General features: G+C 41.9%; 2 long non-coding RNA genes across 13 annotated transcripts in view; one reads left to right on the forward strand and one right to left on the reverse strand.

The window, feature by feature from the left end:
• LOC139077047 (uncharacterized) overlaps positions 1–17,928 on the forward strand; it is a 31,353-nt gene extending 13,425 nt beyond the window's left edge. For 5 of the 11 annotated variants that reach the window (XR_011529228.1, XR_011529230.1, XR_011529221.1 and 2 more), the window contains 5 exons: positions 2,426–2,506; positions 5,284–6,183; positions 7,770–7,970; positions 8,245–8,804; positions 10,104–14,393. This is a non-coding gene — a long non-coding RNA (uncharacterized lncRNA). Of the gene's footprint in view, positions 1–2,425; positions 2,507–5,283; positions 6,184–7,769; positions 7,971–8,244; positions 8,805–10,103 lie in introns of all 11 variants that reach the window. The other 6 variants (XR_011529229.1, XR_011529231.1, XR_011529227.1 and 3 more) reach the window with 5 other exon arrangements.
• On the reverse strand, positions 9,014–15,301 carry LOC103559325 (uncharacterized). Of its 2 annotated transcripts, none has more exons than XR_011529219.1 (3): positions 15,175–15,301; positions 14,636–15,069; positions 9,014–10,039 (listed from the first exon to the last, which is right to left on the reverse strand). It is a non-coding gene; the product is annotated as an uncharacterized lncRNA (long non-coding RNA). The 2 variants fall into 2 exon arrangements; XR_011529220.1 differs by having other exon boundaries at positions 14,636–15,072; positions 15,175–15,295.
• Positions 17,929–27,718: the final 9,790 nt, after the last annotated feature.

Raw genomic sequence — 27,718 nt, forward strand, 5'->3', positions numbered from 1 at the left:
ACCTGCATCCAGAATGTGTGTTTCTTAAACCCTCTGCTTGTTAGGTACTCTGTGAAAAAAGGCTTTGGGGGGCAAACAGAATTGGGAAGTGGGGCATCTCAGACCGGGTTCTCCAGAATGCAGACTCTGAGATGTAGTTTAATCTGCAGGATGTTTATTAAGAAGTACTCTTGGGACGAACACTTGTAGAAAAGAGGGGAAGAAGTAGGACTGGGTAGAGGGAGAAGCTGAGTCGTAATGCTGGTCCAAGACCAGCCCTGGCCAACGCCATGGGGAGCTCTGGAGTTGGAATAACCTTCAGAGTTGTCCTGAGATGGGCAAGAGAACAACTTGGTAACCTTGCACGGATGGGTCATTGGATACAGGCAACCCCATGAAGGGGTGCCGCCTTAGGTGAGGCACTTCTCTGCAGCTGAGGCAATTCCCAAAGAAAGCTGGCAGCTGCAGGCTGCCTGCTACAGTACTCGCAGTAAATGAGGAGCAAGTCCTTCCCCGAAGGGACAGCTGGCCAGAACATCCCAATGCTGCCCCATGAGCCAGATCAAATCAGCTCTTTTGGAGAGTTGCACTAAGCATTCGCATATGAATGGCTTTGAGAATCTGGCACTGAAGAAACCTTCCAACTTTGTTTCTCTCCTTACATCAATTCATATCTTATGGAACTGGTGTTCCACAGAACGTGATTGGATAAATGTCTCCCTAATCTTACCGTGCCTCCCAGGCTGTGTGAAAAGAACTGAATACAGATGGTTTGCTCCAGGCTCCCCTGTCCTTCAGTCCTGCTTGAAAACTTTGCTGTTGCTCTATTAGCTGTGCGCTTGCAAGTCACATAGGTGTGTGGAAAAATGGCTTTATTTTTTCCATAACTGAACCTAATTTATTTCATAAGCTCTTATTGTGCCTAGTGGCACGTGTGTGCACACACACCCCCCCCCCCAAATCCTTAACTGTAGTTATTTTCCAAGTAAATGTAGACATTGTATTTAAAATTAATCAACATCTCTTCCACCTAGCCGTGCAGCTAAGCTCCAGGGGACTTAAGTCCTGTCATGGCCTTAGGCATACATCTGATTCTTGATTGGCATCTGTTCAAAGCTGGCATCAACTGAGATGAACAACGTCCTTTCAGGCTTCACAATACTACCCTCCATTCTGGCATCTGATGAGATGCCTACATTTCCATCCAGGACCGTCACTGCACTCCTGCCCCAATTTCTAATACCGCAGTGTCAAAATGTCACTATGGAACTTTCTCAGGATAACGAGACAAGCAGCACTGGCCTCTCCATTCTTAGATCGCATACACTTTTTCTGGGGGTTCTTTCATGCTCTCATTTGGAATACCGAAGCCCTCTTCAGAAACCCTCAGCAGGAGACAATTCTCTTGCTTTCTCTCCAACTGTGACTTCTTTTCGTCTCACTTAGTGCTGAGGTTTCTTTCTTCCTTTGAGTGAGTTTGGAGGAGGTAGGGCATGGAAGAGATTGATAAGATGAGTATCCCTTGAACCCCAACTTTTATGCTTTGATTTTGGTTCTTGGAAACTCAGACGCCAGTAGCTAACCTTTCTTTGGCATGTTTGTTTTGATGAATTTGTTTGTGGCCTCTCTTCTCCAAGGCACGAAGCCTATGGTTTAGTTTGAGTGACGGGATGAGCTTGGATGACAGATAGGTGCTGGGGTAGGAATAAAGCTTTTGCCTCTAGAGAAAAATAGCCATAGTTTTATTCCTCTTTTCTATTCCCTGAGTCTATTAGTCTATCTTTGTGCAAATACCACCTGTCTTAACTTCTGTAGCATTATGGTGGGTCTTGACATCTGGTAGTGTAAGCCTTCCAGCTTATTCTTGTTCAAGACTGTTCTGGCTATTCTAGGTACATTCTATTTCCATATACAGTTTCAATTCAGTTTGTTAGTTTCCACAAAAATAAACCTGCTGGAATTTTGATTGGTATTACATTGACTTTATAGATAAATTTGGAGCAAATTAAAAATATCGATCTTTAAAATATTGAATCTTTCTTCCATCGAAATTGTTTTTACTTCCATTTATTTAAATCTTCTTTAATTTCTCTTAGCATTTTATAGTTTTCAGTGTAGAAAAATTGTAAATATTACAATTGATTTACTTCTAGATATTTGATGCTTTTGATACTATTGTAAATTTTAAATATTTTAATTTGTCTAATCGATCCAGTAGAAGGATGTGTAATGCAATGTAATGCAATTGATTTGATGGAGTGACACTGCATCATTTGATATGTTGATCTTGCTAAATTCAGTCATTCTAATAGTTTATTTATAGATTATTTCAGATTTTCTACATACACAATCATGAGGTAACAATTTTATTTTTTCCTTTCTCATATATATTCCTGTCTTCCTTCTCCCCCTCTGTCTCTTTCACTGTCCTGGCTGGGACATCAAGTGCAATGTTGAACAGAAGTGATGAGAATGAACATCCTTGCCTTAATCCCAGTATTGCAGGAAAGGAATCCATGGTTTACCAGTAAGTATTATGTAGGCTGTAGGGTTTTAGTAGATATCCTTATCAGGTTAGGAAAGTTCCCTTCTATTTCTAGTCTGCTGATAATTTATAATCTTAACGAGTGTTTAGTCTATTGCTTATTCTGCATCAATTAGCATATGGTTTTTCTCATTTATTTTGTTACATGGTGAATTGCATTAATTTTCAAATGTTAAACCACTGTCATAAGGTATTAGCCTCTTCACATATTGCAGATTCTATTTGATAATATTTTATTTAGTATTTTAGCTTCTGTGTTTGTAAAATTTATTGGCTTCTGAGTGGGAAAGAGTTAAGTAGCTAGCCTCCAATTAATTTCTTTCCTGGAAATGTCTTGGGAGACGTTCCCAGGAAAGAAAGAAGGCAGGTAACCGAGGCTAATCTCCCTGTAAACATATTGATAACAGACTTCATATAAATAAGGTAATATGAATTGCTAGGAGGTGAGTCCTTATCTATGAAGTACTTTTAGCAGGATGTCCAAGATTTAGGATAGACTATGGTAAACAAAACCAGAATTTATCAATGTATGGGGTATGGCTCCCAGGAAAAAGCATGTAAGTTATGTAATTACCTGGGTATAAAATGGGTAAGTGTCATAACCTAACATTCTCCATGTTGTGTGAGGTGACCTCACTTAGAGAATGCATCCTTCCAGCTTGGCTCAATAGCTCATGCAATGCAAGAGGAAGGACCTGGGGGCCACGGACGGTGTTCAGGGCTTCTCTCTGCCTTGCCTGCACCTCTTGATTGCATGTATTCTCGAGATTATTAGCAAAACTTTATGCTGGATAAAATCTCTTATTCCCGTGAGTCTTTGACTCTGATTTGACACTCCATCTTTTATTTTGGCTCCAACTATAATGCCTTTTTATTATTTCTACTATTCCTTTTTTTGTAATGTCCTTGTCAGGTTTTGATATCAAAATTATGCCCATCTCCTAAAACAAGTTGGGAAGTATTTGTGTTTTCCTATTCAGTAGGAAAATTAAGCTTGTATTTTTTTCTTCTTAAATGGTTGGAAGAATTCCACAATGAATAGTACTTTATGGAAAGCTTTTGACTTCCCCTTTGGTGGAAGATACCGCAAAGGCCCCTCCTTGGCAAGGCAACAGTTATGTGCCTTCTCATGAGGGGCCTCGTCTTCTTTCCTGGCTGCCAGGCAGACGACTAGAGTTAAATCCAGCATAACCTCAATAGAGAAGTGCTGGGCTGGATAAGGGAAGAAAAATTTTATACGCTGAAGGAGCTGCAAGAAATAGCATGTACCACCAAGAGCCAGGGGAATATTCCTAGGGTTGGTTTTTGAAGGTGCTTTATTTAGGGGGCCAGAATGTAAGACTAGAAAAACAAGAACTGATTTATTTAGGAGCACTTTATTGGGAACAGGATTTATCATTCTAGCAAACAACCCCAGGGAATGGGCCAAATTCACTGATAGGGTAGCCCTTAGAAGCCTGATAAAGTTATGGTCAACACTAAGTGAAGTGGAAAAGTCCAGGTTGTCCTGGTAAATGGCAGGAGCAGCAATAAAGAGGCTGAGGGAAGTGGTCATGCTGGAGTGGATATATTAGGCGACTAGAAAAATCCACCACATGATTTTGTTCCAAAGCAGGGCCCAGAAGACACATGATTCACTAAGGCCACCAAGATGTGCCTGAGAGAGGGCATGAGCATCACAGGTTCATTGGTGTCTCTCTTCTTTAGACCAGGGCTGATTGCTTGTTAATGTCACTTGGGAGTGATGGGCCCTGAAGTCATAGAGGACTGGTACTTTACCAAAAGCTAAGAGGCCATAATTACTGTAACAACTGGTAAAGTTGGAGGGGCAGTCAAGGGGGCTTGACCCTCAGGGTGTTTGGGAGATGATTATTAAACATAATACCCTACAGTCAAAAATAGATGGGTAAGGAACAAGGATGGTGCTTAACATCTATAATCAGTAAGGCAAAAATGGAAAAGGAAGAGGCTGAGGACATTGGCCCCAGTGAAAAATCACGATCCCTTGCTTAGTTCCCAGACCTGAGGCAATTTTCAGATACAGAACCCACACTGGAAGAGTGGCCAGGTTCGTCAGAGGAACGACTCTGGTATACAGTGGCACGCACATAGTGTTATGAATTACCAAGTTCTTCCCTAGATGGAAGTATGGCCAAATACTAGGGTGACTGTACAGTGAGAAAGGGGAATATCCAGACATTTCAAGGACTGTTGGAAGTAGGGTGAGTTGACATTGATACCTGGAAACCCAAAGCAACATCATGGACCCCCTCTTAATTTGGGGGTCATGGGGACCAAGTCCTGTGGTAGCTAAAGTCTGGCTCACAGTGGACACTGAGTCCATGGACCTACAAGGGGTCATGTCCACAGTGCCTCAGTGTATGGTTAGAAATGATTGCAACATACACATAAAGCCTTTGGCCCACAGGGTAAGAGCTATCATAATGGGGATAGCCAAATGGAAACCTCTGAAACTCTTCCTCACCCAAGCCAAGATAACAATTCATAAACATCTGGCTGGGGTGGGGGAGGTGGAGCTTATTGGTGGTCCCCATCGTTTCTCCATTTACTTTCCCAGTCTGGGCTTTGAAGATACTGGGTAGAATGACTTTAGACTACTGCAGGTGTAACCTAGTGTTTGCCCTGACTGCAGCTCCTGTGCAGATGTGGTATTGCTCATTACTAGAGACTAAGAAGAGCTCGGGTACACAGCATGGGGTCATTGATCTGGTGAATGTGTTCTTCTCAATCCCAATCAGGAAAGAGCATCAGAAACAGTTGGCTACACTATAGCTACATCCAGGAGTGGCCCTGAAGGACAGTGGAAAGGGCAAATCTTTCTAATAAGCAGAACTGTGAGTGGTGTACCCGGGCATCTGTTTTGTGTAGAGGACTTGTTCCAGGTGAGAATATGTACTGTTTCCTGGGCAGTGGCTAATGGCTTGGCCATCTGTTCAAAAGCCTGGATGGAAAAGGACTGGACAATCGGAGCCAAGGAAGTCTGGTGTAGAGGTATGTGGATGGACATATGGGAGTGGACAGAGTGTGAAGATTTTTGTTTCACACATTAACACCCCCCAGAAAGCATCCGTCAAGGAAGGGCACTTAGCAACCAAATAAACAGAATGTCTTGGCCAGCTGAGGTTGGTCAGGCTTTGTCATCAGACACTCTGAACTGGCATGATGGGCACATGAATGGAGTAGCTACAGCGGCAGAGCTGGAAGTTATGTATGGGCCCAACACGTGGACTCTCAGTTACTAAGGCTGATCTAGCTACTGCAGCCTCTGAATGTCTAACCTGTCAGCCACAGAGACCATCACTGAGCCCTTGATATGACACTATTCCGCAAGATTAACTGGTCACTTGGTGGCAAGTTGACTGTAATGGGCCTCTTCCATCCCGGAAGGGCCAGTAGTTTGTCCTCACAGGGACAGAACCTAATCCAGGTATGGGTTTGCCTTTCTACCTGCAGAGCCTCAGCCAGCACCACGAAAAGGACTGCTATAGTATCCAGCGACTTCATGGTGGTGAAGGTGCGAGAGAGGGCTCATGACAAAGGAACGCCCTGGTCTTATCACATACTACACCACGCTGCAGCCTCATCCATGACACCAGCCTCACGGAATGGTGGAATGGTCTTCTAAAGACACAGCTAAAGTATGAACTTTGAGGCAACATTCTGAAAGCATGGGTTGTCATCTTTAAGGATACATGGGTGCAATGTGTTGGCAAAAGGAATGGCCTCATTTATAACACTCCTGATGACATTATTGGAAGCATTTGTGCTTCCTGCCCTGCAACTCTGCCCTTTGTAAACTTGAAAGGTCCTGGTTCCCAAAAAGGGGCATGCTCTTGTCAAGGAGCACAGTCAGGGTCCAACTGAGCTACAAGAAATGGTTGCCACTAGGGCACTTTGTACTCCTTGTGTCTAGGGGCGTGCAGGTGAGGAATCACCATATTTACAGAGAAATTGACCACTGTGAGCAGGAGGTCAGGCTGCTTCTACACAATGGGACAGGGAGGGATATGTGTGGATCTCAACGTGATCCACTTGGTGTCTCCTGGTGCTCTCTTGCCCCACTAGAACTGTGAACCGACACAAACGGCCATATATGGCAAACCCAGCCTAAGAAGGGCATGATTACTAAGGGTTCAGACTCTCAGGAATGACCGTTTGCACCACATCATCAGGTAAACCACTGGGTGATTGGCAAGTGTGAGAAGAATCCAAAATGGGATATTGGAGGAGGAGATGAGGACCACTTGCAGCCCTTGGATCAACTGCAGTGACAGGGAATGCACTTCATCCTACTAACCTCCCTTTTCTAAGTGTTTCTCAGGAAGAGAGGTACCCCACGGGAACCATGGAGGACTTGCTCCCTGAGCAGAGCTATGCAGCACAAGGGGTGGACTGTAATAGCCATGACCACCAGATCTCTTGCTGAGGGGAGCTTGACTGACTGAGGGCCCCAGCTACTGCTCTCGGAATCCATGGATATTTTCATGCCAGGGCTACAGTTCCCATGGGTTGTTCCCATTAGAACGTGAGCAGAGCAGGTGTACTAAGGCAGGCCCATTCCTGTGAGGTAGGATACTCCTCTGATGGTCAACTTGGGCTGGAGGGTTCTTCATCAGCCTGACCATAGACTTTCTTGGAATTGTGCTGCAGTCTGAGACTCTTGCTGCTCAACCCTCCTTCCTTCCCTCTTTCTTCAAAGGGGTCAGACATGATACGTGGCCTGAAGACTCTCTGCTTCCTCTGACTTCCTCTCTATTTCAGTGTCCATAGGCGTGTCCCCAAATAAATCTCTCGTAAACTTAATCCCGTTTTTGCATGTGCTTCTTGGAGGACCTGAACGAAAGAATTTAGACTTTGTTCTGCCAGGTAGTTTGATACTTGTGGCTCAGCTTCATAATCGAGGCTTGTTTTTAAGCTTTTTTAGGGGTCAAGTCTAGCGTAGATTTTACTATCAGGCTAGTTTATGCCTGCTTTTTACCTAAGGTGTAACCTTCCTCGGACCTCCAGTGAATGTCTGGAGTTCTCAGTGGGGATGGTCCAGTATGGCTGGATGGAAAGTAATGTTGCCCATTCTCGTGCTAGTTTTGGGAATTAAGCTTAGTGCTCAGCAATGGACACTAAAGGATTGGTGTGTAGATTTTTGGAATTTTTTTCTCCATATACCTTCGTCCTCGCTGATACTCGGCATCTCAGTCTCACTCAACCGCAATCTTTGTCTCCTCAGCTCAGCAAGACTGCTCTGGCCTGCCAAAGCCCCTGCTCCCGCAATGTCCTCCAGCGCTTACCCCAGAAGGCAGGGCAAGTGTAGGGTCAGCTGGCTCGCCTCCCTCACTGATCATCCTTTGTGGCAGTTGTCCAATGTCTGAGAAGCTGCTTCCCACAACTTTTTTCCTGGCTTCGTGGAACACGGATAGTCAATCTTTTGGTAAAGTTTCTAATATATGTATTTAGAGCTATAAATTTCCCATAAGCATTTGCTTTCATGGCATCTGCCAAGTTTTGATATATTCTCTTTATAATTCATCTCAAAATATTTTCTAAATTGCACTGTGATTTATAGTTTACTCACAGATCATTAGCACTATGTTCCTTAAATTACAAGCATTTGAGAAATTTTTAATCTTTAAGTATTGATTTCTGGGTTAATTCATACTCTATGAAATTTCAATCTTTTCTTTTCTTTTTTTTTTTTTTTTGAGGAAGATTAGCCCTGAGCTAACATCTGCTGCCAATTCTCCTCTTCCTGCCAAGGAAGACAGGCCCCGAGCCAACATCTGTGCCCATCCTCCTCTCCTTTTCATGTGGGATGCCTGCCACAGCATGGCTTGACAAGCACTGCGTAGGTCCACAACCAGGATCTGAACCAGCAAACCCAGGGCTGCAAAGCGGAGAATGTGAACCTAACCCCTGTGCGACCTGACCAGCCCTTGAAATTTCAATCTTTTGAAGTTTGTTGAGATGATTTGTGATCAATCATATGGTCGGTTTTGGTAAATGTTCTGAGGGTACCTTAAAAAACTATGTATTCTGAAAGTTTTGGATGTTTTATATCGTCTTATTCATACGTACAGCACCAATATATAGCAAATAGCCGGAGCCCAAGGCATACCAAATTGACTAACTCAAAGGTTTTATCCTATTGTGGTGATTCCAGACCAAGCAAGAGAGGAGGAGGATGACATCACAGGGGTGCAGGCAGAGAGAAAACTATTCCAGGGAGCACGGACCTCACAGAGGAACCCCAAGTCACAGCATTCAGGTTCCCCTATTCCAACCAATATTAATGCCAATGCTTTATGTGATGTAAATTATCCCAATGTTTTTCTTCCTCTGTTTCTACCAATTTTCTCTTCATTGGTTATAAGCTCCGTATCAAGAGTGTTTGACAGTGGGGTACTTGAGATGGGAAATATCTTGGGAAATCTTGAGAAAAGTTAATGACGTTGATTTATAAAGCTCATAGAGACATATAAGAAATGGTTAATTTTATTTCTCCATTTTTCTCCAAAAATTCATAATTGCTTCTGAGATTACATGAGTTTAGAAGATATCTACTATCTCTACCCAAAGGTCCCATGTTTCAAGTAGAATCATTTTTAATTTTCCCAGTTCTAGTGTCACTTTCTATTTCTTACAAACATTGCTCAAGGTCACAACTGTTAGTAACGTACATCTTCTAACACATTTAACTTCCCTATCTAACCCTTCTGCCACTCTTGTGCTGGACCCTGAAAGTTTGATTATAGGAGGAAGCGAGGAAAGAGATCTAGACAAGGCTGATAGCACATTCCGGAGGCTTATAAGCTGCCTCGTGCGCCCCGCTGCAGATCTCTTCAACCTCCGAGTCCAGCCACAGCTCTAGTGGACAGTTCTGGGCCGGTTTCACCCTGCTCTGTGCAGACAGTGCTGCCCTTCAGGGACCAAGAACCGAGCTTCCTGTCCCCAGGCTTCTCTGATGCGGCACTGTGTGACGCTCTGGTACCAGGAGGCTCTCCTGTATTTGCAACCCATAGGGATGGGGGAATTAACGTCCCATGGGAGCAGCCCTCAGTACACAGTACAGAGAAATGCTTCCCCTGTTCGTCCCTCGGGCAGCCAGTTCTGAGATAAAGTTTAATAAGAATCCTGAGGAGGTTCTGCGCTAAGTAACCACAACAGTAGCGGACCACGTGATAACACGACCTTGTCTTGCCTGACTCTCTGCCCCCCCAGCTCCCTGCACTCCCCTCTCTCATTCGTGCTCCTTAGGATCACATTCCCAAAGAGCATGCAGCTACCTCTGTCTCAGGCTCTGCTTTCAAGAATAACCTTGATTAAGACAGGAGGTAAGTAGGTTGCTGGTAGGTTATATAATGCAGGAATACAATCTGCCTTGACTCTGCACGTGCTACAAAGAAACACCTAGTCAGCTGGCAGCACAGTTTATGGTAATTTCGACGATTTTCCATCTTTTTCCTTTTTGAAAGTTCATCATCCATCCTGAAGCCTGATGGCCTGAAGAAAAAAAAGTTGGTACAAATTAGATTCTAATTGAATAGGCAAATTTCTTTCATGACAGCTCTAAGCCGTTTTCCTTCCTGAGGAGCCTTTGGCTGTTTGGCTGGATGCTTCAATTTAACAAGGAGGAGCTGCCGTCTGTTTAACCAGGTAAAGCTTTCTGTTGCTTTGGAAACCACAATATCACATTTCTTACTCTCCTTGGTAAAAAGCTGGAGTTTTTAGTGCTGTAAGACTTTTTTCTAAGAAACTCAAACACACCTTAAAAAATGTAAAAATTACTGGAATACTAGCAGGGCTTTCTTAGTCATGAAAAACTGAAGCAATGCCCTGAAAGATATAGGGGGCTTTCAGGAATACATTAAGCTTGCCGGCATGCCAGCCCTGAGAAAAACGTTAACAATTATAATTTTTTAGTCATTCAAGGTATAGAAGACACTACAGAGAACAAAACTGGTAAATTCCCCTCTCCCCTTCTGGTGGGGAAAGCAAATTAATAACTCAAATACACAGCATTTCATATAAATGCCATAAATAAAAGTAAACTAGGAGTAGAGGAAAGTATGTGCACGGTTTTTGCTTTGTTTTCTTTCATCTACAGGGCTCACCGAGAAACTGGCCCATGAACAAAGACCTGAGCAGGAGAAAGCACACATGGATATGAGGAGCACTCAGGAAGAGGGAAAACAATCCCAAAAACCCGAGATGGAGAGAGGCCAGCGTGGTTGGAGACGTGAACTCTGTCTGGGAGGTGAGGTGAGAAAGGGGCTGGGGAAAGGGCCATGCTGTGCACTGAGGAGATATCTGGAAAAACTCTGAAGACATCTGGGTATCACTATTGATGTGGGCTTCGGGAGCCGAGGAGTTGAAAGAAAGATTTCTTGGACTCTCAAGGTCTGGTAGTAGTGCTCTTTTATTCAGAGGATAGCATGGAGTAGCAAGGGGACAGGACCCACGGGCAGTAAAGAGCTGCAGCACTGGGACAGGACCCATCCACGGGCAGTGATGAGCTAAATTTATGAGGCATAGATAGGTGAGTTATTTCTTTACAAGACAAAGGAAAGATCATGTAAAAAAAAAGTCGTTAAAATGGTATCAGTGTAGGTGGGGTCTGGTTATGGGGTGGTCCTGTAACTATGGATAAGAATCAGGTCGATCAGGTCAGGACGTCCTATGCTTCCTGAAGGATGATATAGATGGTATGTAGGGCAGAAAGCCTTGGGCTTCTCCCCGGGGCAGCCTCGATCCTCATCACTATGACTGGGATGGTACTACAGACCTCTAGTGGGGAGGCAACATTTATATTAAAAGTCCAAAAATGCTCTGGACAGTTCAACTCAACAAGGTAGTTTTTCCACATTTTGTGCAACTTTAAAATGCCCTGCTGCTCATTCGGTAGATGTAAAACTTTATTTACACTAACTTATAGATTCCATTCATAGCAGGCGAGCTTATTGGGATCTACTCTCCAGTGACAACAAGTAAACAAACATCCCAGATAAAATATACTTGATCAATTTTGGAAAGTTTTTGTAAATATTTTTTCAAATATTTTTCTGCCCCATATTCTCTCTCCTTGCCTCTGGAAGTACAATGTCATGTATGTTAGACCACCTGATACCTATTCCATGACTCATCAATGCTGTATTTATTTAAAAACTGCTTCTTTGGGGCAGGCCCGGTGGCATAGTGGTAAGCTCTTCAGCTCCACTTTTGTCAGCCCAGCGTTCGTGGGTTTGGATCCTGGGTGCAGACCTACACACCACACATCAAGCCATGCTGTGGCGGCATCCCACATACAAAATAGATGAAGACTGGCACAGATGTCAGCTCAGGGACACTCTTCTTCTTCAAAAAATCCACTTTTTTCCTCAGTGCACTTAAATCTGGACCATTTCTAGTGACCTTGTGCCCAACCTATTGACAATCCCAAATAATTTCAGATAATTATATTTTTCACTTCTACGATTTCCATTTTACTTTAAAAAAATATTATCTGTATCTCTTTTGAAATCCCCTCCCTCTTCCTCTATTATATCTTTAGTAAGATTCTTTAATATATTTGTGATGTTTACTTTACAGTCCTTGTCTACTCATTCCAACATCTGCACTAATTTATGTTTCTATTAATTTATGACAAAGGTGACACTGCAGAGCAGTGGGGAAAGGATGGTCTTTTCAAGAAAAGGACCTGGGTCAACAGGACAGCTATATGAAAACAAAATTAACCCTTATTTCACACCATACTTCGAAATCAATTCTACATGGATAGTAGATCTAAATATTCAAACAAGAAAACAGTTATGTTTTTAGATGGTAACAGAGGAGAAGGTCCTTCCAGGCAATGACTTCTTAGAACAGCAAAGGCACTAAGCATAAAGGAAGATGACAAATCAGACTTCAATACAAATTGAAAACTGACATTAAAACTTAAGAAGATAGTTAAAATGCAAGCCACAGATTAAGAAGAGATGTTTTTTTGGAGCACTCAAATGAAAATGGACTCACATCTAGAATGTAAAAATCAAGTAGAAAAACACAAACAATCCAATACAAAAATGGAGTAGACCCAAAAGGGACTTCAGAGGATGTTCAAACGACTAATAAGCACATGAGAAAATGCTCTTTTTCATTAGTCATCAGAGAAGTGTAAACTGAAACCACAGAATCACCCAACGGTGGTGAGGGTGTGGAGCAATGAAAACACTCATTATAGAGTGCTGGTGGGAGTGTAAATTTGAAAAGTATTTGGCACTATCAAATACAGCTAACCCTAAGCGGAACCTATGTCCAAGCTATTCCACTTTTAGGTATATATCCCAATAGAGATATGCGTCTTCAGGACATATAATATATAGGTAAGTAATATAATGTTCACAGCAGTATTATTTGAAATACCCCCAAACCTGCAAATAACATTAACGTCCAATAAAAGTATAAGAGACCAGTCACAAAAGACATCATACTATATGACTCCATTTCTAGGAAGTGTCCAGAATCGGCAAATCTATACAAACAAAAAGTAGATTAGTGGTTGCTTAGGGCTGGAAAAGATGGAGTGCAGGGTCAGGGCAGTGATAGCTAGAGTATGGAGTTGTTTTGAGGTGATGAAAATGTTCTAAAATTGACTGTGGTGGTGGTCCCACCTACCTGTGAATACACTGAAAAACCACTGAGTTGGACACTTTAAATGGATAAATTGTATCATATGTGAATTATATCTCAATATAGCTGAAATTTAAAAAATAACAGCATAAAGGATGAATTGTGGTATATTCATATATATAATTAAATGCCATACAACATAAAATAAAAAAGGAGACCTGTTAATGCACCCTGGATGAATCTCACATGTAATATAGAGTGAAAGAAATGAAACAGTACAGAATATTTACTGAATAATTCATTTCATGTGAAATTCAAGAACAGACAAAACTCATCTATATAGGTATCTGAGGATAAGGCAGCAGTTATGTTTGGGGAGAAGCTGCCCCTGACTGGGCAGGGGGAGGAAGGGCTCTAGAAACAGTCTATTTCTTGAGCTGGGTCGTGGCTGCAAGGTTATGACTGTGTTAGTCTTTCAAAATTTACCGAACTGTACATTTGTAGTTTGCCTATTTTCTGTATTTTGTACTTCAACAAAAGTTTACTAGGAAATATTTTTAAAAATCTAGTTGTTCAGTAAGTTGTCCTTTAGTACGCAGTGAAAAAACGGACTAAAAGAATATATACACATTTGGGTTATTTTTTGTGGGTTGGGATTACAGAGAATTATCTTCTTCTATAAACTTTTCAGTATTTTCCAAATTACCAGAGTGAACATTTATTACATTTATCACTAGGAAAAAAATGCTATAAAATACAATTGTCTGAGATACCCCTGTATTACTTTTATACTAATTTATTCACAAAATAAAGACTTTGGTTTTTGCTCCCAGACCGGAAGGGAGTGAAGGAGGGTGTGGCTGCTGGTCTGGAGGTTTCCTGATGGCGCTGCTGATGGCCAGGAACTCTCCACTGGCCACCGAGCAGGGAAGAGGAGCGAAGTGCAGGTGGAGGGACCCAAAAGACTGTGAACTATGGCTGGGCATGTGGAGCCCAGGACACCTGGTGGGTCACAGTCCTCATGCAACCTGAGTTCTTACTGCGAAACTGTGGTCGGACCTGGGAAGGGGTGGAGGCCTGACCGAAGCTCTGGCCGCCGCCGTGCTCGGTAAAGTGAACGATCAGTGTAATCCGCATGTTTTTGTAAGGGCAGCAGCTAAGAGCAGTATTTACATTTTTACGCGGTTGTTAAAAAATAAAAAAAAAAAGACAAATATGCGACAGGGTCCGTTCCCGGCCTGCAAATCCTGAACTATTTACTATCTGGCTCTTTATAGAAAAAGTCTGCCAACTTCTTGATTAAGAGACTCTAGGCTGAAAAACACGAAGGTATTTCAAAATGCTATCTGGGCGCACGCTTGCTGGCGAGGAGCCGGGGGAGGAACGCGCCTGCCCGGGCACTTTCGGTCCGTGCTGTCACGAGACGTACTGTCCCAGCTCGTCAGACACAGGACGTGGGAATCCACTAAAGAGAGAGTGAAAACTCACCTTGGAGAGTCCAGCCTGGAACGGACGGCCGGGCACCGCGGGCCACACACAACTGACTCTTCCTGGGAGGGGCTCCGAAAGGATGAGCCACGCTCCCTGCAGCCCTTGGCGGATGGCCTAGGAGGAGGACTCCGGGCTTCAACGGGGGAAGCATCGTTGTCTTTCCCGAAGAAGCCGATGCCCCACGGGAGTTTTCTTCTCTACTGGGTGGGCAGCTCCGCGTGACCGCACCGCGCGGCCACCCGGCGGTCTGTAACTTTTGCAGAAGCGCCGCGTGGGTGCGGCAGGCCGCCGGCGCATGCGCAGTGGCCTCTCGCAGGATCCTCCCACCGCGCAGGCTCGCCTGTCAGCTCTTCGCCCCGGGAGGGGTGCTACCTTCGGGTCCCCGGGGAGGAGGGGAGTCCGCGCGGAGGGCCATGTATGTGCAGTGTTTTCTGCTAAACAATTTGAGAGTTAGTTGTGAACATGATAACCCTCCCGCCTGAAATATTACCAATATTTGACCTGCGAAAAACCAGTTTCATTGAATTCAGCCTCACATCTCAGTCGATATCCGCTAAGGAAAAGGGAAGCCTCCTGCATCTGGGTTTCTCGATCGCGGCACTGTGGACGTTTGGGGCAGGATGAGTCTTTGTTGTGGGGTGATGGGAGCTGTCTCGTTTATCGTACAATGTTTAGCAGCGCCCCTGGCCTCCACTCACTAGATGCCAGTGCCACCCCTCCCTTCCTCCAGTTGTGACAACCAACAATGTTTCCAGACGCTGCCAACTGTGTGTGGGGGAGGGCGGGCCGCAATCGCGCCTGTTGAGGAGGACTCAGACTGCAGTGTCCGTAGGAAATGTGTCATCAGGGTCTTCAGACGTACGCAGGAAGTCGGAATCCACCATTGTTATCTCACTATAATTTTATTAGTCCATATTCGAATTTCCTCACTTGTCCCCCAAGAATCTTTCCTTCTCTGTTGTTGTTTGTAAAAGATAAACCCAGGATTTAACAAGGATCACATACTGCATTTAGCTATCCAGTCTCTTTAATTTCCTTCAATTTAGAACACTTGTTCTGCCTTTTTTGTTTGTTGTTTTTTACTGGCACGGACTTTTTTAGAAAGTTCAGGCCAGTGGTTTCCAGAATATCCTTCAATTTGGATACTCTGATTGGTTCCTCATTAGAGGATACACGTTGAGTATTTTTCGGGGTTTTTTTGGCTGGAATTCCACCTAAGTGATGTTATATCCAATTTTATCTGTTTTCAAAGGACTATTTAGCTGTTCTGAGAATGTTTGATTTGAAAGAGTCTATTTTTCCCCCCCAGTGATTTGAGATACTACTTTTATCACATACATACATTTCCACATTGTACTTGGGTCTATATCTATATTTCCTATTTTTTCCACTGATCTGATTGTCTACTCATGTGCTAATATTATACTGTTTTAATTACAGAAACTGTATAATATATTCCAGTATCTGGGAGGGCTGGCTGGGCCTGTCTCATTGATGCTTTTTTTTTTTTTTTCCTGTTTTTTGGATATTCTTGCTTATTTACTTTTTCCATGTAAACTATAGAATCTACTTCCAAAAATACTTTAAAAAACTGGTATCAATTTATGAGTTTGCATTAGTCTATTGAAGAGGAAGTTTTATTTTTCCTTTTATTCAAGTCCCAGTTTTGCGTCTTTTAGGAAAGCTTTAAAATTTTTCTCATACAGGTTTTGCATATTTCTTGTCTGAGTTTATTCCTAGGGTATTTTCTTTTTGGTTGGTAATGTAAATGGGGTCAGCTCCTCTATTTTTCCCTTTAACTGCTTATAGCTTAAATATATGAAGATATTGATTTTTACGTGTAATTTTATATCTTGCTAGGTATTGAATCTCGTCTTCTCAGAGTTTTCTGTCGATTCTATTGGCATGTCTATTTACACTTTTATATGACTGCAGTGATTGTTCATGTTAAAGGTCAGATTGCCCACCTTAGGTTCCTGCATTCATTTGACAACTGCAAATATCCTGCGCAAAGGCCTCCTTGCTTTCTGACACTCTAAGAGTCCCAGTCTCCTATGGGGCAGTCTCATTCACGGCTCCAGACATAGAGTCAGCCACTTCTCAAAGGACTCGTCGTTGCTTCCCATGAAAATGGTATTTGGTTACCCTGATCTTTGCACTTAAAGATATTCATAGCTAAACGACTTGTCGTTACTTCTCAGAGTTTTCAATACAAGATTGAGGAAATATGTAGTTTTTCAAAGAAAGATAAATCATAAATTTGTGCCAATATCCAATTCTAATGAAAGTTTATAGAATTTTTTACTTAACTTTTTTGATTTTATATTGGATCTCCTTTCTGCTGAAAAGCTTGGTTCCTAATAATATGAACATAACTGCTTGGTTACTTTTTCCCATAATATAATTTCAAATGAACAGTACCAATATTATAACTCATTGTAGAAGTTCTAAATGCAATTTAATAAAGTTAGGTTTATTTGCTTCAGGTTGTTTTCAAATCTAGGTTGCTTAATTAAAAAGAAAGTTAAATCCAAAGTGGAAAAAAAAGAGCAAAACTTAACTATTTCTAGCTTTTTTTTGGTGAGGAAGATTCGCCCTGAACGAACATCTGTGGCAGTCTTCCTCTACTTTGTATGTGGGACGCCACCACAGCATGGCTTGATGAGTGGCGTGTAGGTCTGCACCCAGGATTTGAACCTGCAAATCCTGGGCCACCAAAGCAGAGTGTGTAAACTTAACCAGTATGCCACTGGGCCAGCCCCCAAATATTTCTAGCTTTTTGAGTGTAACGTCTAGTTCATTTATTTATTTCTCTCATTGTTACTGATATAAATATTTAAATCATTTTATTCTGAATTCTCTTTAGTGTCACCTTGTACACTCTGATATCATGTTTTCATTATTGTTTTTCTAGAAATTCTTGATATCAGTTGCTATTTCCCCTTGAACCTGACTATGTTTAATAGAAAAATTTAAAATTCCAAGTTAGGAAGGCTTTCTTATATTTTGATTGTTATGGATTCCTACTTTTATCATATTGTTGATGGAGAATATTATTTGCATTTTTTAATGTAATTTATTGAGGCATACATATCTCTATAAGTAAATTATAGAGTCAACATAAATGTCAATCATACAGTTTTTTGTCTTGGACTCAGAGAAGTGTACTAAAGTCTGCTATTTTTAAGTATTTCCATTCTCTTTGAATCTCTTGTAATTGCTGCTATATGAAAGAAGCTGCTGTGTTATTTGCTGCAAATCTTTCATAAATATTTTATTTTCACTGTGAATTGTAGCCGGTGGCATTGTAAGGTGCTCTTTGTCTTGGTAATGGTTTTTGGTCTGAATTCCACTTAATTGGATTTCAGAATCTCAATTCTTTCATTCTTTTTCTTTGCATCTCCTTGGTGTACGTTTGCTCACCCTCTCACGGTTAGCAGGTCTGAATTATTTTTGTTTTAGGTGTGTCTTTGTCTTTTATCTGCTGCAGAGATTTGGCTTTTGCTTTGGAACCAATTTTTTTGTCCTTTTAATAGCAGACTTAAGCCCTCTCTTGGTTGATATGTTTGGTCTCAGATATCTCATGTTATATTTATATGTAATATCTAGCATATTCGATGACGGAGGAAAATAAAGTAGGGAAGGGGGATGAAAATGCTGGGGGGATATTCCATTTTAAATAAGTGCTCAGAGAAGGCCTTGCTGAGTGACTTTTGCATAAACTCTTCTAGTAGATGAAGGAATGAGTCATGCAGATAAGTGAGGTGAGACTTACCCTGGAGGAGAGAACAGCTGGGGCAAAGGCCCTGCGGCACAGGCTCCCTGGTGCGTTTCCCTAGAAGAGCAGGAGGCTGGTGTGACTAGAGTGGATGACGCGGGAGAATAGTAGGAATTTTGGCGCTGGGCGTTGAAATAATATTACTTCTGCCATCCCACAAACATAAATTAATAACTCTATGGGAATACATTAGTAACTCTGGGAATTCCAGTCTAGGTAGGAAAGGAAGCCAGCCTTATGGGTATTATATTTTGAGGTCCAACTCAAATTATGCATGAAACTAGTTTCTTCTCTGCTGACTTTGAGGCTTGGATTACTAAACGCTTTCCAAGACAGTGGAAACAATCCTTGAATATATTCACCAAATCTGTGATGTTTCACTTTCTACTGTATATTCTGCCCCCAAACAAGTCAGACAGAGATCCATACCTACAGCTTTTCACTATTTATCTGAAGGTGTCAGTTTACAGGGGAAGAATTTTACTGAAACATATATATGAAATGTGTCTTGACTAGTAAAAGTTCAAAAAGTATAAAAACATTAAGATTCTATACTGGGAAGCTTGACCAAAGGCCAGAACACGACAGAGAAGTTTTCTGAATTCTTTCAAAAAGTCAAGTATTTGGCTGAAAACAGTTTTTTTCTTTTTAGAAAGAAATTTGTTGTTTTAACTGAAAACTCTATGGCAGAAGAAGGTGGAATGAAATGAGTGTGTGTATGGGGGCAGGGATGGGGTGAATCAAGTCTGGAATCCAGAAAAACAGTGTTCAGGATTCAAGTGGATGGGAAGAGAGAAGGGACAAACTTTAAATATATGCAGGATGCCTTCTTCCTTGTCTTTATGTGTTTCATTTGGCAGCATATCAATTTTCTCCTTCTCCTTTGCTCCTTTTTCTCCTTCGCCTTTCTTTTTCTTAAGCTAAACTGTCACAGTGAAATGCTGTCCGAATAAGTCACAACTCATAGAAAACTGAACAGTGCATTGTAAAACAGGACACAAAACAAAAGGCTTCATCTGAGAGCTGAGCTCATCGCGGCGGCGGCCAGAGACCCAGTGCAGCAATTCAGCGGTGTTTCTGGGAGCCCCGCAGTTTCCACAATTCTTGGTGTGCTACTGCCCCCTGCTGTTCGTTTGGATTCACTGACCACAGAAATGGGTTTTCATAACAACCCACGTTGCAGTGCAACATCAGCGTGTCAGAGAAAGACGACATAGTTCAAAGGTTTAAAACAGAGTAATTTAAACAATTGCTTTCTAAAAAGCTGGATATGTAAGGAATCACAAAGCAGCTTTCCCTACTCCACGATATGTTGAAAAGAAATCTATGATTCACTAATTTGGCTAATGAATCCGGTTTCCTCTTTAAGTTTCTGAGGGGAGCAGAACACAAGGCAATTGAGGTCACTTAGAGAAATACTGGTAAAGCGAGAGCAGAGAGAAGACAGAGAAAAACGGAGGGCAAAACGAGCAAACGGAGGGGGGTAATGAATAATTTACGTACAGCGAGGGGAAAACAGTTCCATCCTGAACAGATCGCTTGCATTTCTCAGAGGGTGTTGGGAGAAAAGCGGCTTGCCTCCGCGAAGAGCCTGGGCAGGTCACTGTGAGCCTTCAGGCCTCGGCCTCTGGTTCTTGGGTTTGGCGGTGGAAGCTTCTCAGAACCATTAGGGTGTGGGCTGGGGCCCCTGAAGCCGAGCAGAGGCACTAATCCTTGGAGCTGATTTCCTGGCTTTCTCTGCAGTTTCTAAAGGGGTCAGGGTTATCTGCTGGAGGGGAGTCAGCCCACGGGCAGGTGTGTGTGTTGGGCCAGGGAGTTTCATGTTACCTGTTCCTGGTTTCAGCCACCGAGCGGCTGCTGGTTCCTGCGGGCCTGAGCGTCCAGGGGGATTAGGCAGTAAGGTGCCAGGATCCCCTCTCCCTCGGTAAAAGCAATTCAGAAACTTGAGGCCTCCCTTCAGCATCTGGTTTTTGCTCAGACTCTGTCCAAGAGGAACATAGTTAGACAGAACCTTTTACTATTTAGAAAATTACATGCATATTTACATGCAAAATTACATCCTGTTTTGATAGACCTAGAAATCTAGCCTGAACTACTCTTGAAAGATTTAGTTTTTGCTTTTCTTTGTAAATCTTCTTGAAAGACTTAGTTTTTGACGCTGAGCGACACTTCCAAAACTTCTGAAGTCCCCACTTCAAAGGCATAAAAGATGGATTTTAAGAAATAAAAATTCGAGAAAGCATTTACATGATTTATTTCAGGTACATTCAATAAGCCGATTCCTTAATGCTTGACATAGTTGTTCACGGTGGTGGTTTTAGCGCTCAAGGCGTTTTCTGTTTCTCTTGTGTGACATCTTACTATTTATGTATTTACTCGCTTAAATTTATGTTCTCTACTGTGGCAGGTGTTAAAGATATGGCGAAAAACAGGATAGACCATGTCCTTAAGCTTTTTATAGTAACTTAGAAAAATGTAGAGCGACAGTAGGATAATCATGCAAGAAGGAGCCAAGAGTAGAAAAATAATTTCCCCATTCCTTTTCATTTTATCATTTTATTCCATTCCTTTTTCTCTTTACTTTTTCACTTTATTTGTATTTGTATTCACTTTATTTGTTCAAATTACAAATCAGGATGCTGGCTATCCTTTTTAATATATTTTTGCACAGTCCCTAGTACTCCAGCACATGGTACAGAGTTTGCATCTTGCAATAAATATCTGTTGAATGACTATGAGCCCTTCCTCGCTACGCCCGGCACTAGTGCCTACGTAAGCCAGACGTACATTTGATTTCAGTGGAGGAGAATAGTGTAGTTGGGGGGAATTTATATAGACCTGGAAGCAAGTATTAGGAATATTTGTTTGTATTTGAACTCTTAGGGGTAATAAGAAACCTTTTAAATAAAAAAAGCTAGAAGAACACAAAAATGCCACCCTGTAAGCACCTGAGGATATGTCTCTTTTTAGTGATTTTCTTATGTTGCTTCTACATATGAATTTTTAGCATCTCTGCCTGTGCAATTCCTTATCAGATCTGTGTGCATGCACCTACTGAAGATGTAGAAGAAACCTGTATTTTTCTTCAGTCCCAGAGAGCAAACATGATGCCTGTTTTTCCAAACAATGTTGAAATCTAGTTATTTTTCTTTTTGAGTCAAGAACTAACTTAACAATATCTCATTGCACAATATTCTTAGTATATTGGAAGCTGCTTTTTTGGGCCACTTTAAATGTGCAACCCAAATTGTCTGCTCCTATTTAATTGTTCTGTTTAAATTGTGTTGAATACCGATATCTAACAAAACTGTAGGCGTAAATGGTTCTGAAATTTCATTGAGTTCCTGAGAAGTGAATCTTCTTTGCAAGTGTACTATGGAGTAGTTATAATATAGAGTTATATATATATTTTTATAGTAATGCAGTATTTTATTTATTCTGTCCATTAATGACTAATATTTAAGGACATATTCAATATTAATAGAACTTTAAGAGGAGTTCAACCCTTTTTCATATTTCAATATCGGGTATTACTAACAGGCAGTCAAAATAATTATGGCCAAAATTATTATGTCAAAAACATAATAAATGTTTGGTATTAGTCTACATACAGTTCAATTTTTGATGTAAAGTTGTTTGCCTGTCCATTTGGGTTCCTTCCCTACCAGGAATGTCTCAACACTGGGATGGTCCCTTGGTGTTTCTTCTGCTGTCGAGTTTTAGCATAGTTATCTGTGAACTGCACTGAACGGACAGGTACTCATCACGAGTCCTCCAGATAAGAGTACCTAAGCAATTACTGTAGTAATAAGGAGGTAGACAGGCCATGCAACCGTCCAGTGGATTTGAGGCCAGTAAGTTAAGTCTAAGGAATTTAGCCGAGATGCAGAAATAGAAGCCCGACAGGAGATGAGTATGACGCCAAATTGGGAGCTTAAGAAAAGAACAAAACCGTAACATCAGTGGCTCTTTCTGGCAATGACAACGGTGAATTTTCCACCATTTTCCCTGTGGCTTTGGACGATCTCGGGTCCATCCTGCGCCCACTCGAGCATGCCGACCAGGGAGGGAGAGGAAAATCGGAGTGGGCCAGCCTGGAGTCCTGTTTACCGTCTCCATTCTCTCCCTTCTGAAGTTCCATCGAGTCTGCACACAAAGTTTGGAACTATTTTCTGGTCAGTGGTGGTGGTGGTGATTAGGTTGGAGGAAGCTCACAGAGTTAAAAAAAAATAGTTGACCATAACTGTGTTTTAAATAATGTAAAGGCCCCTTTAATTCTAGTATTTTGTGATTCTTCTTGACATCATACATTGCCTAGAAGTATGTTTAAAAAGAGGGCCACCTTCTGAGTGTCATACGTGAGACGGCTTCCCGTGTGGTACAGTGACCAGAGAGCACGTGTCAGTCCTTGTTCCCCGGGCCTGGGGGTGCTGGCCAGACTGAGCTCCCATCCTCAAGTCGTTTCTCAGAGGATGCGGGATGAAGCCAAGGTGGTCAGAAACAGAACTGGAAGAAGAGGGAGTAAGGTATACGGCGTTTTACTTCTATTTCAGTAAAATGCCTCTTGGGAGCCTTGGTTAGAAAGGGCGGCGTGGTGAACGCAGCTCGAGGGGCAGACTTTCACTTCAGTTGATCCACCTGAACAGTTGGGCTCAGGAATAGGTCGCCTGTCCACAGCAAGGACTCTCTCTTTCTCTTTTGCTCTCTCTCTCTTTCACATTTAAACCCAGATCTCTATCTGGGTGATTGAAAAACAATGGAAATTACGAGAACTCCTCATAATTGATCACTCTTGCCAAAGTCAGATAGACAGATACGATTGGGATTTAGAAAAGAAAATTGTCTGCGTGACTTTGAAAATAAAAAGAAATGTGGTACCGAGATGCTGAAAGTATTTCATTAAATAGCCCTAAGAGACATTGCAAATAATTTAGGTTTTAAGTTGGTCAGTATGAGGTTTGTGTTTAAACGGCCTCTTCTCTCAACTCAAATTGCCTTGGGCTTCTGGCTATTTGAAAATGTTTGTATTCATGAACACTGCTTTTGTAATTGATGTGAATGTTTGCATAAAGCCCAGCTCTGATTTGTAACCTGGAAAGTTCATTTACGTATTCATTCCATGTTCGTTATGCATTTATTATGTGCCAGGTATGACGACAGTGATTGGTTATTACGTTAATTTTAAAGCTTCTATTTTCGTGAGCTCTGTGGACCTGAATTGCAGGGAAGCGTGTATGGAGAACAGACCAACCTGTGGCCAGGTGGGCCTCTCACGCTCTGGCTAGCTCTCTGCTGTAACACTTCTCACGCTTTCCTTGTTCACGTTCATTTTGCCTCCTGGCAAGAGAGCAGAGCATCATTTGATGCTGGATTTCATCATCACTGTGTTCTCAGCATCTAACACAAAGCCGGCAACATAAGGGAGACCCAGAAAGGGGGTTTGCATGAGTGGAGGCGCCGCATAAACATACAGTGCTCTTTCTAAGGGCATTTTAGTTTTCATTGGATGTTAAGGCCATTTCCCACTCTGGGATGTCTTTCCCTAGGAAAAGGCAAAATCTTTCATAAAAAACCCTGTTATCCAAATATCTTTCTTCCAGAATTTGACCGAATATTGATCTGAAGCACTTCGACGTCTTAGAGGAAGCTGAGTCAAGTTAGTTTTGTAAGAATCAAGACCTTCATGTTCCGAGTGAGTATTCGGTTGACAATTACGAGAGCAGCTATTTTATACTAATCTTCAGAATGTTTGTCAGTTTGCCTGGGAGGTGAAATCAGGCAATGGAGAAGCAGCTCTTGCCTGGGAGATGCTAATGTTGAGAAACCCTTCTCACCCATCCAGTATTGGTTGCTTTCTGTGTATTCAGTAGGTTTGTGTCCACATAAATCCATTTTATGGGTGCTTTGAGTATGAAAGAGTGCTGAAAGGAGACAGTAGTCATATGCAGCCAGAGGGGTATGTAATTCATGTGAGCTTCTTCATCATTCTCCTTTAGGGTGGGAGTCACTGGCAGTACTTTGGAGTAATATCCCTGGTGCTGCATTTGTCAGAGCTCATACAGGATTGTCATTTACTGTTGAATAGACTGTGCACTGTACAAAGAGACCCATCTAAAGAGTGCACTATTTATATCATAGACATTATCAATCAAATATTTACTGTGACAATTTTATGGCAGAGGGCAGCAAAATTTCTTGTTCTAATAAAATTTGTATATATGACACATTTTCTGACAAATGGAAGTAAAATGTCTTGAAGAGGAGGTACCTTGTTTTTATAAATTTGTGCCAATGCTCTGAATGGGTTAGTGGCGGCCTGAACTCAGACAAATCACCTCGCTCCTTTGGCCTTTAAATGGAGATGTTATTCCTGCCTCACTAAATTGGGTGAAAGTATTGGACATGGCTGGCACACAGTCAGCATTCAAGAAATGCTTTTGCCTGGGGCCGGCTCTGTGGCGCAGCAGTTAAGTTCGCATGTTCGGCTTCTCGGTGGCCTGGGGTTCACTGGTTGGCATCCTAGGTGCAGACAAGGCACTGCTTGGCACGCCATGCTGTGGTAGGCATCCCACATATAAAGTAGAGGAAGATGGGCATGGATGTTAGCTCAGGGCCAGGCTTCCTCAGGAAAAGGAGGAGGATTGGCAGCAGATGTTAGCTCAGGGCTAATCTTTCTCAAAAAAAAAAAAAAAGAAATGCTTTTGACTGAATGGGAAGGCACTAAGCATAATGCCTGTGGTAAAGGTTTGATAAATTGCACCTCACTTTGCCTTGAATAAGGGGAATTTTAGAGGGATTAAGTGTATGTATAAATATGTGTCTTTGAATCTTTGAGCTTCTTAAGTGTTTCACATTTTACACTTAATGCCTGCATGTTACTATCTAAAATGTTCCTAACGAGTTGTTCAGGATCCTTCTTTGTTTTCTTGAGGGGTACACATCCTACACATCCAGCTTAAGAAAATTATGACTATGTGACACATTGAAAGGAAAAATTAGTGATTCATAATTGGATTTCTTTTGGAATCCTAAAATACTGGAATCCTAGATTTAGAAGGGACCATTTGAATTTCCTTTTATTTATCAAATACATATTAATTAGTTATTATATGAGAGTGACTGTGCTATGCCCTAGGGCTATAAAGAAAAATAAAATACTATTGTCAAGAAGTGACAGGTCTTTTATTAACTTGATTTTTAGGAATTTCTTTCATGACAATTTAAAATTTATCTTCCTATAATTTCATTTATGGGTGTTAGCTTTACTCTTGGGGCACAAAAAATAAGTCTGATTCTTTACTAGAAAAATCATGTATTAAGGTAATTGTTTTTTTCTGAAACTCCTATTCTTCAAGTTAAACATCCCTGTATTCTTCTGCTGTTCCTCAAGCCTCTTCTCCGTCTTACTCACTCCCCTGAATGCCTTCCAGGTCATCTACTTACCTCTGAAGGTGTGGGGCCCACTGGGTGTTCAGGGCTCCAGCTGTGGACCAACCATCACAGGATACAGCAGGACGATCACTGCCTGCTTTCCAGATACTACCCCTCCAATCTCCGGCAGGGTTTATAGAGATAAGTGGGTGATTAATGTGTACCGTAAGATGTCCTGTCCGTACCACTATTAAACAGAATTGCACTTATTTCGCATGTTACCATATAAGGTAGTTTTTGGAAAAGGATAAATGACCTCCTAATTCCTTGAGGAGTTTATTGTACACTGTTTCCTACAATCGAAATGAGAACAATAATGAGGCAGCCTGGCTAGAGCTCTACGTTATTGAGTGACCATTTGGAAGTCATTTTTGGTCCTGTTATTTAAGCCACTGCAATTCATACGTCTTCTGAGAGGAGAGAGGTGAGTAGCCAAGGAAGGACTTCTATAGCTTTCCATGAGCTATTTTTATAAATTACTGTCTCAGTTAAACATTTTTTTCCTTTCAGATGAACAAAGAACATGACAGAGAAAGAATTGTTCTACTTATAACTCTAAGCACTTACTAAAAAAACTTAATATCTTGGCAACATTTCTTTTTTTAAGTTAACAAATGTGCAGACTCTCTTTATCCCAGGTGTGCTCTGACTCAGTGTCTGGGACAAGTAGCCCTGCCCAGCAGAATGCTGGAAGATGCCAGTCATCCCTCAGCCACAACTGATAGGTGTGTATGCTGCTCTGCTTTGCACCTTATAGTGGAAGGAAAGGCCAAAGAGAGATGCAGTAATTAATTGGAAGATGGGGACAGGAAAGAGGTCTCTGCCTCAATAAAAGAGGAGGATTTCGAAGCAGTAGGAGGTAGAATGGGATGGGTGATATGTTAGTTTCCTGGGGCGGCCATAACAAATTAGCACAAACTTTGTGGTTTAAAACAACAGAAATTCGTTCTCTCATAGTCAGGAGGCCAGAAGTCTGGAATCAAGGTGATGGCAGGGCCATGCTGTCTCTGAAGGCTCGACTGAAGAATCCTTCCTTGCCTCTTCCTAGCTTTGGTGACTCCTGGCAATCATTAGCATTCCTTGGCTTGTAGATGCATTGCTCCAGTCTCTTTCTCTGTCTTCACACTGTCTTTTGTCCTGTGACTCCTCTGTGTCTCTTTGTCCAGATCTCTCTCTCCTTTTCCTTATAAAGACACCGGTCATTGGATTAGGACCCAACCAATCCAGCACAACCTCATCTTGATTACATCTGAAGACCCTATTTCAAAATAAGGTCACATTTACAGGTACTAGGGGATTAGGATTGGAATATATCTTTTGGGGGGATATAATTCAACCAATAACAGATGAGATGGAACCAAATCACGGAACACTTTAATGATACTTAGAAGAGTATGGGTTTTATTTATAAGCCAAGGGACCACTGGAAACTTTAAGCAAGGGTACTAATAAGATAGTTATTACAAGAAGGTCTGATAGCCAGCAGTGTGCTTCATATCATACTGAACAGAAGATGAAGTTTAGAGGCTAGAATAGCAAATAGGAGTATGTTGCAGCATTCCAGGAATAATGTAAAGGAAAGTTTATGGAGGAAGATGTGGATGGAAGAATGTATTTTCCAAAGATGGCTGCAACAAGGTCTCTCACACCACTCGCTCGTCTGCAATGAGATCTTCTTACACTCTCGTGGATAGATGGTGTCTGTTTCTCTACACATGAATCTGGGCAAAGCCAGTGACTGCTTATCAGTACAAGAGGGTGAAAATGACGCCACGTTGATTACATGCATGGACTTTCCTGACCCAGCAGCTTAACTCCCTGCCTCTTGGAAGATAGCCACCATGGAGGAAGGGTGGTTCCCCCAAGACCAC

This window comes from Equus przewalskii, chromosome 18 (genome assembly GCF_037783145.1).
Source record: "Equus przewalskii isolate Varuska chromosome 18, EquPr2, whole genome shotgun sequence".
NCBI lineage: Eukaryota > Metazoa > Chordata > Mammalia > Perissodactyla > Equidae > Equus > Equus przewalskii.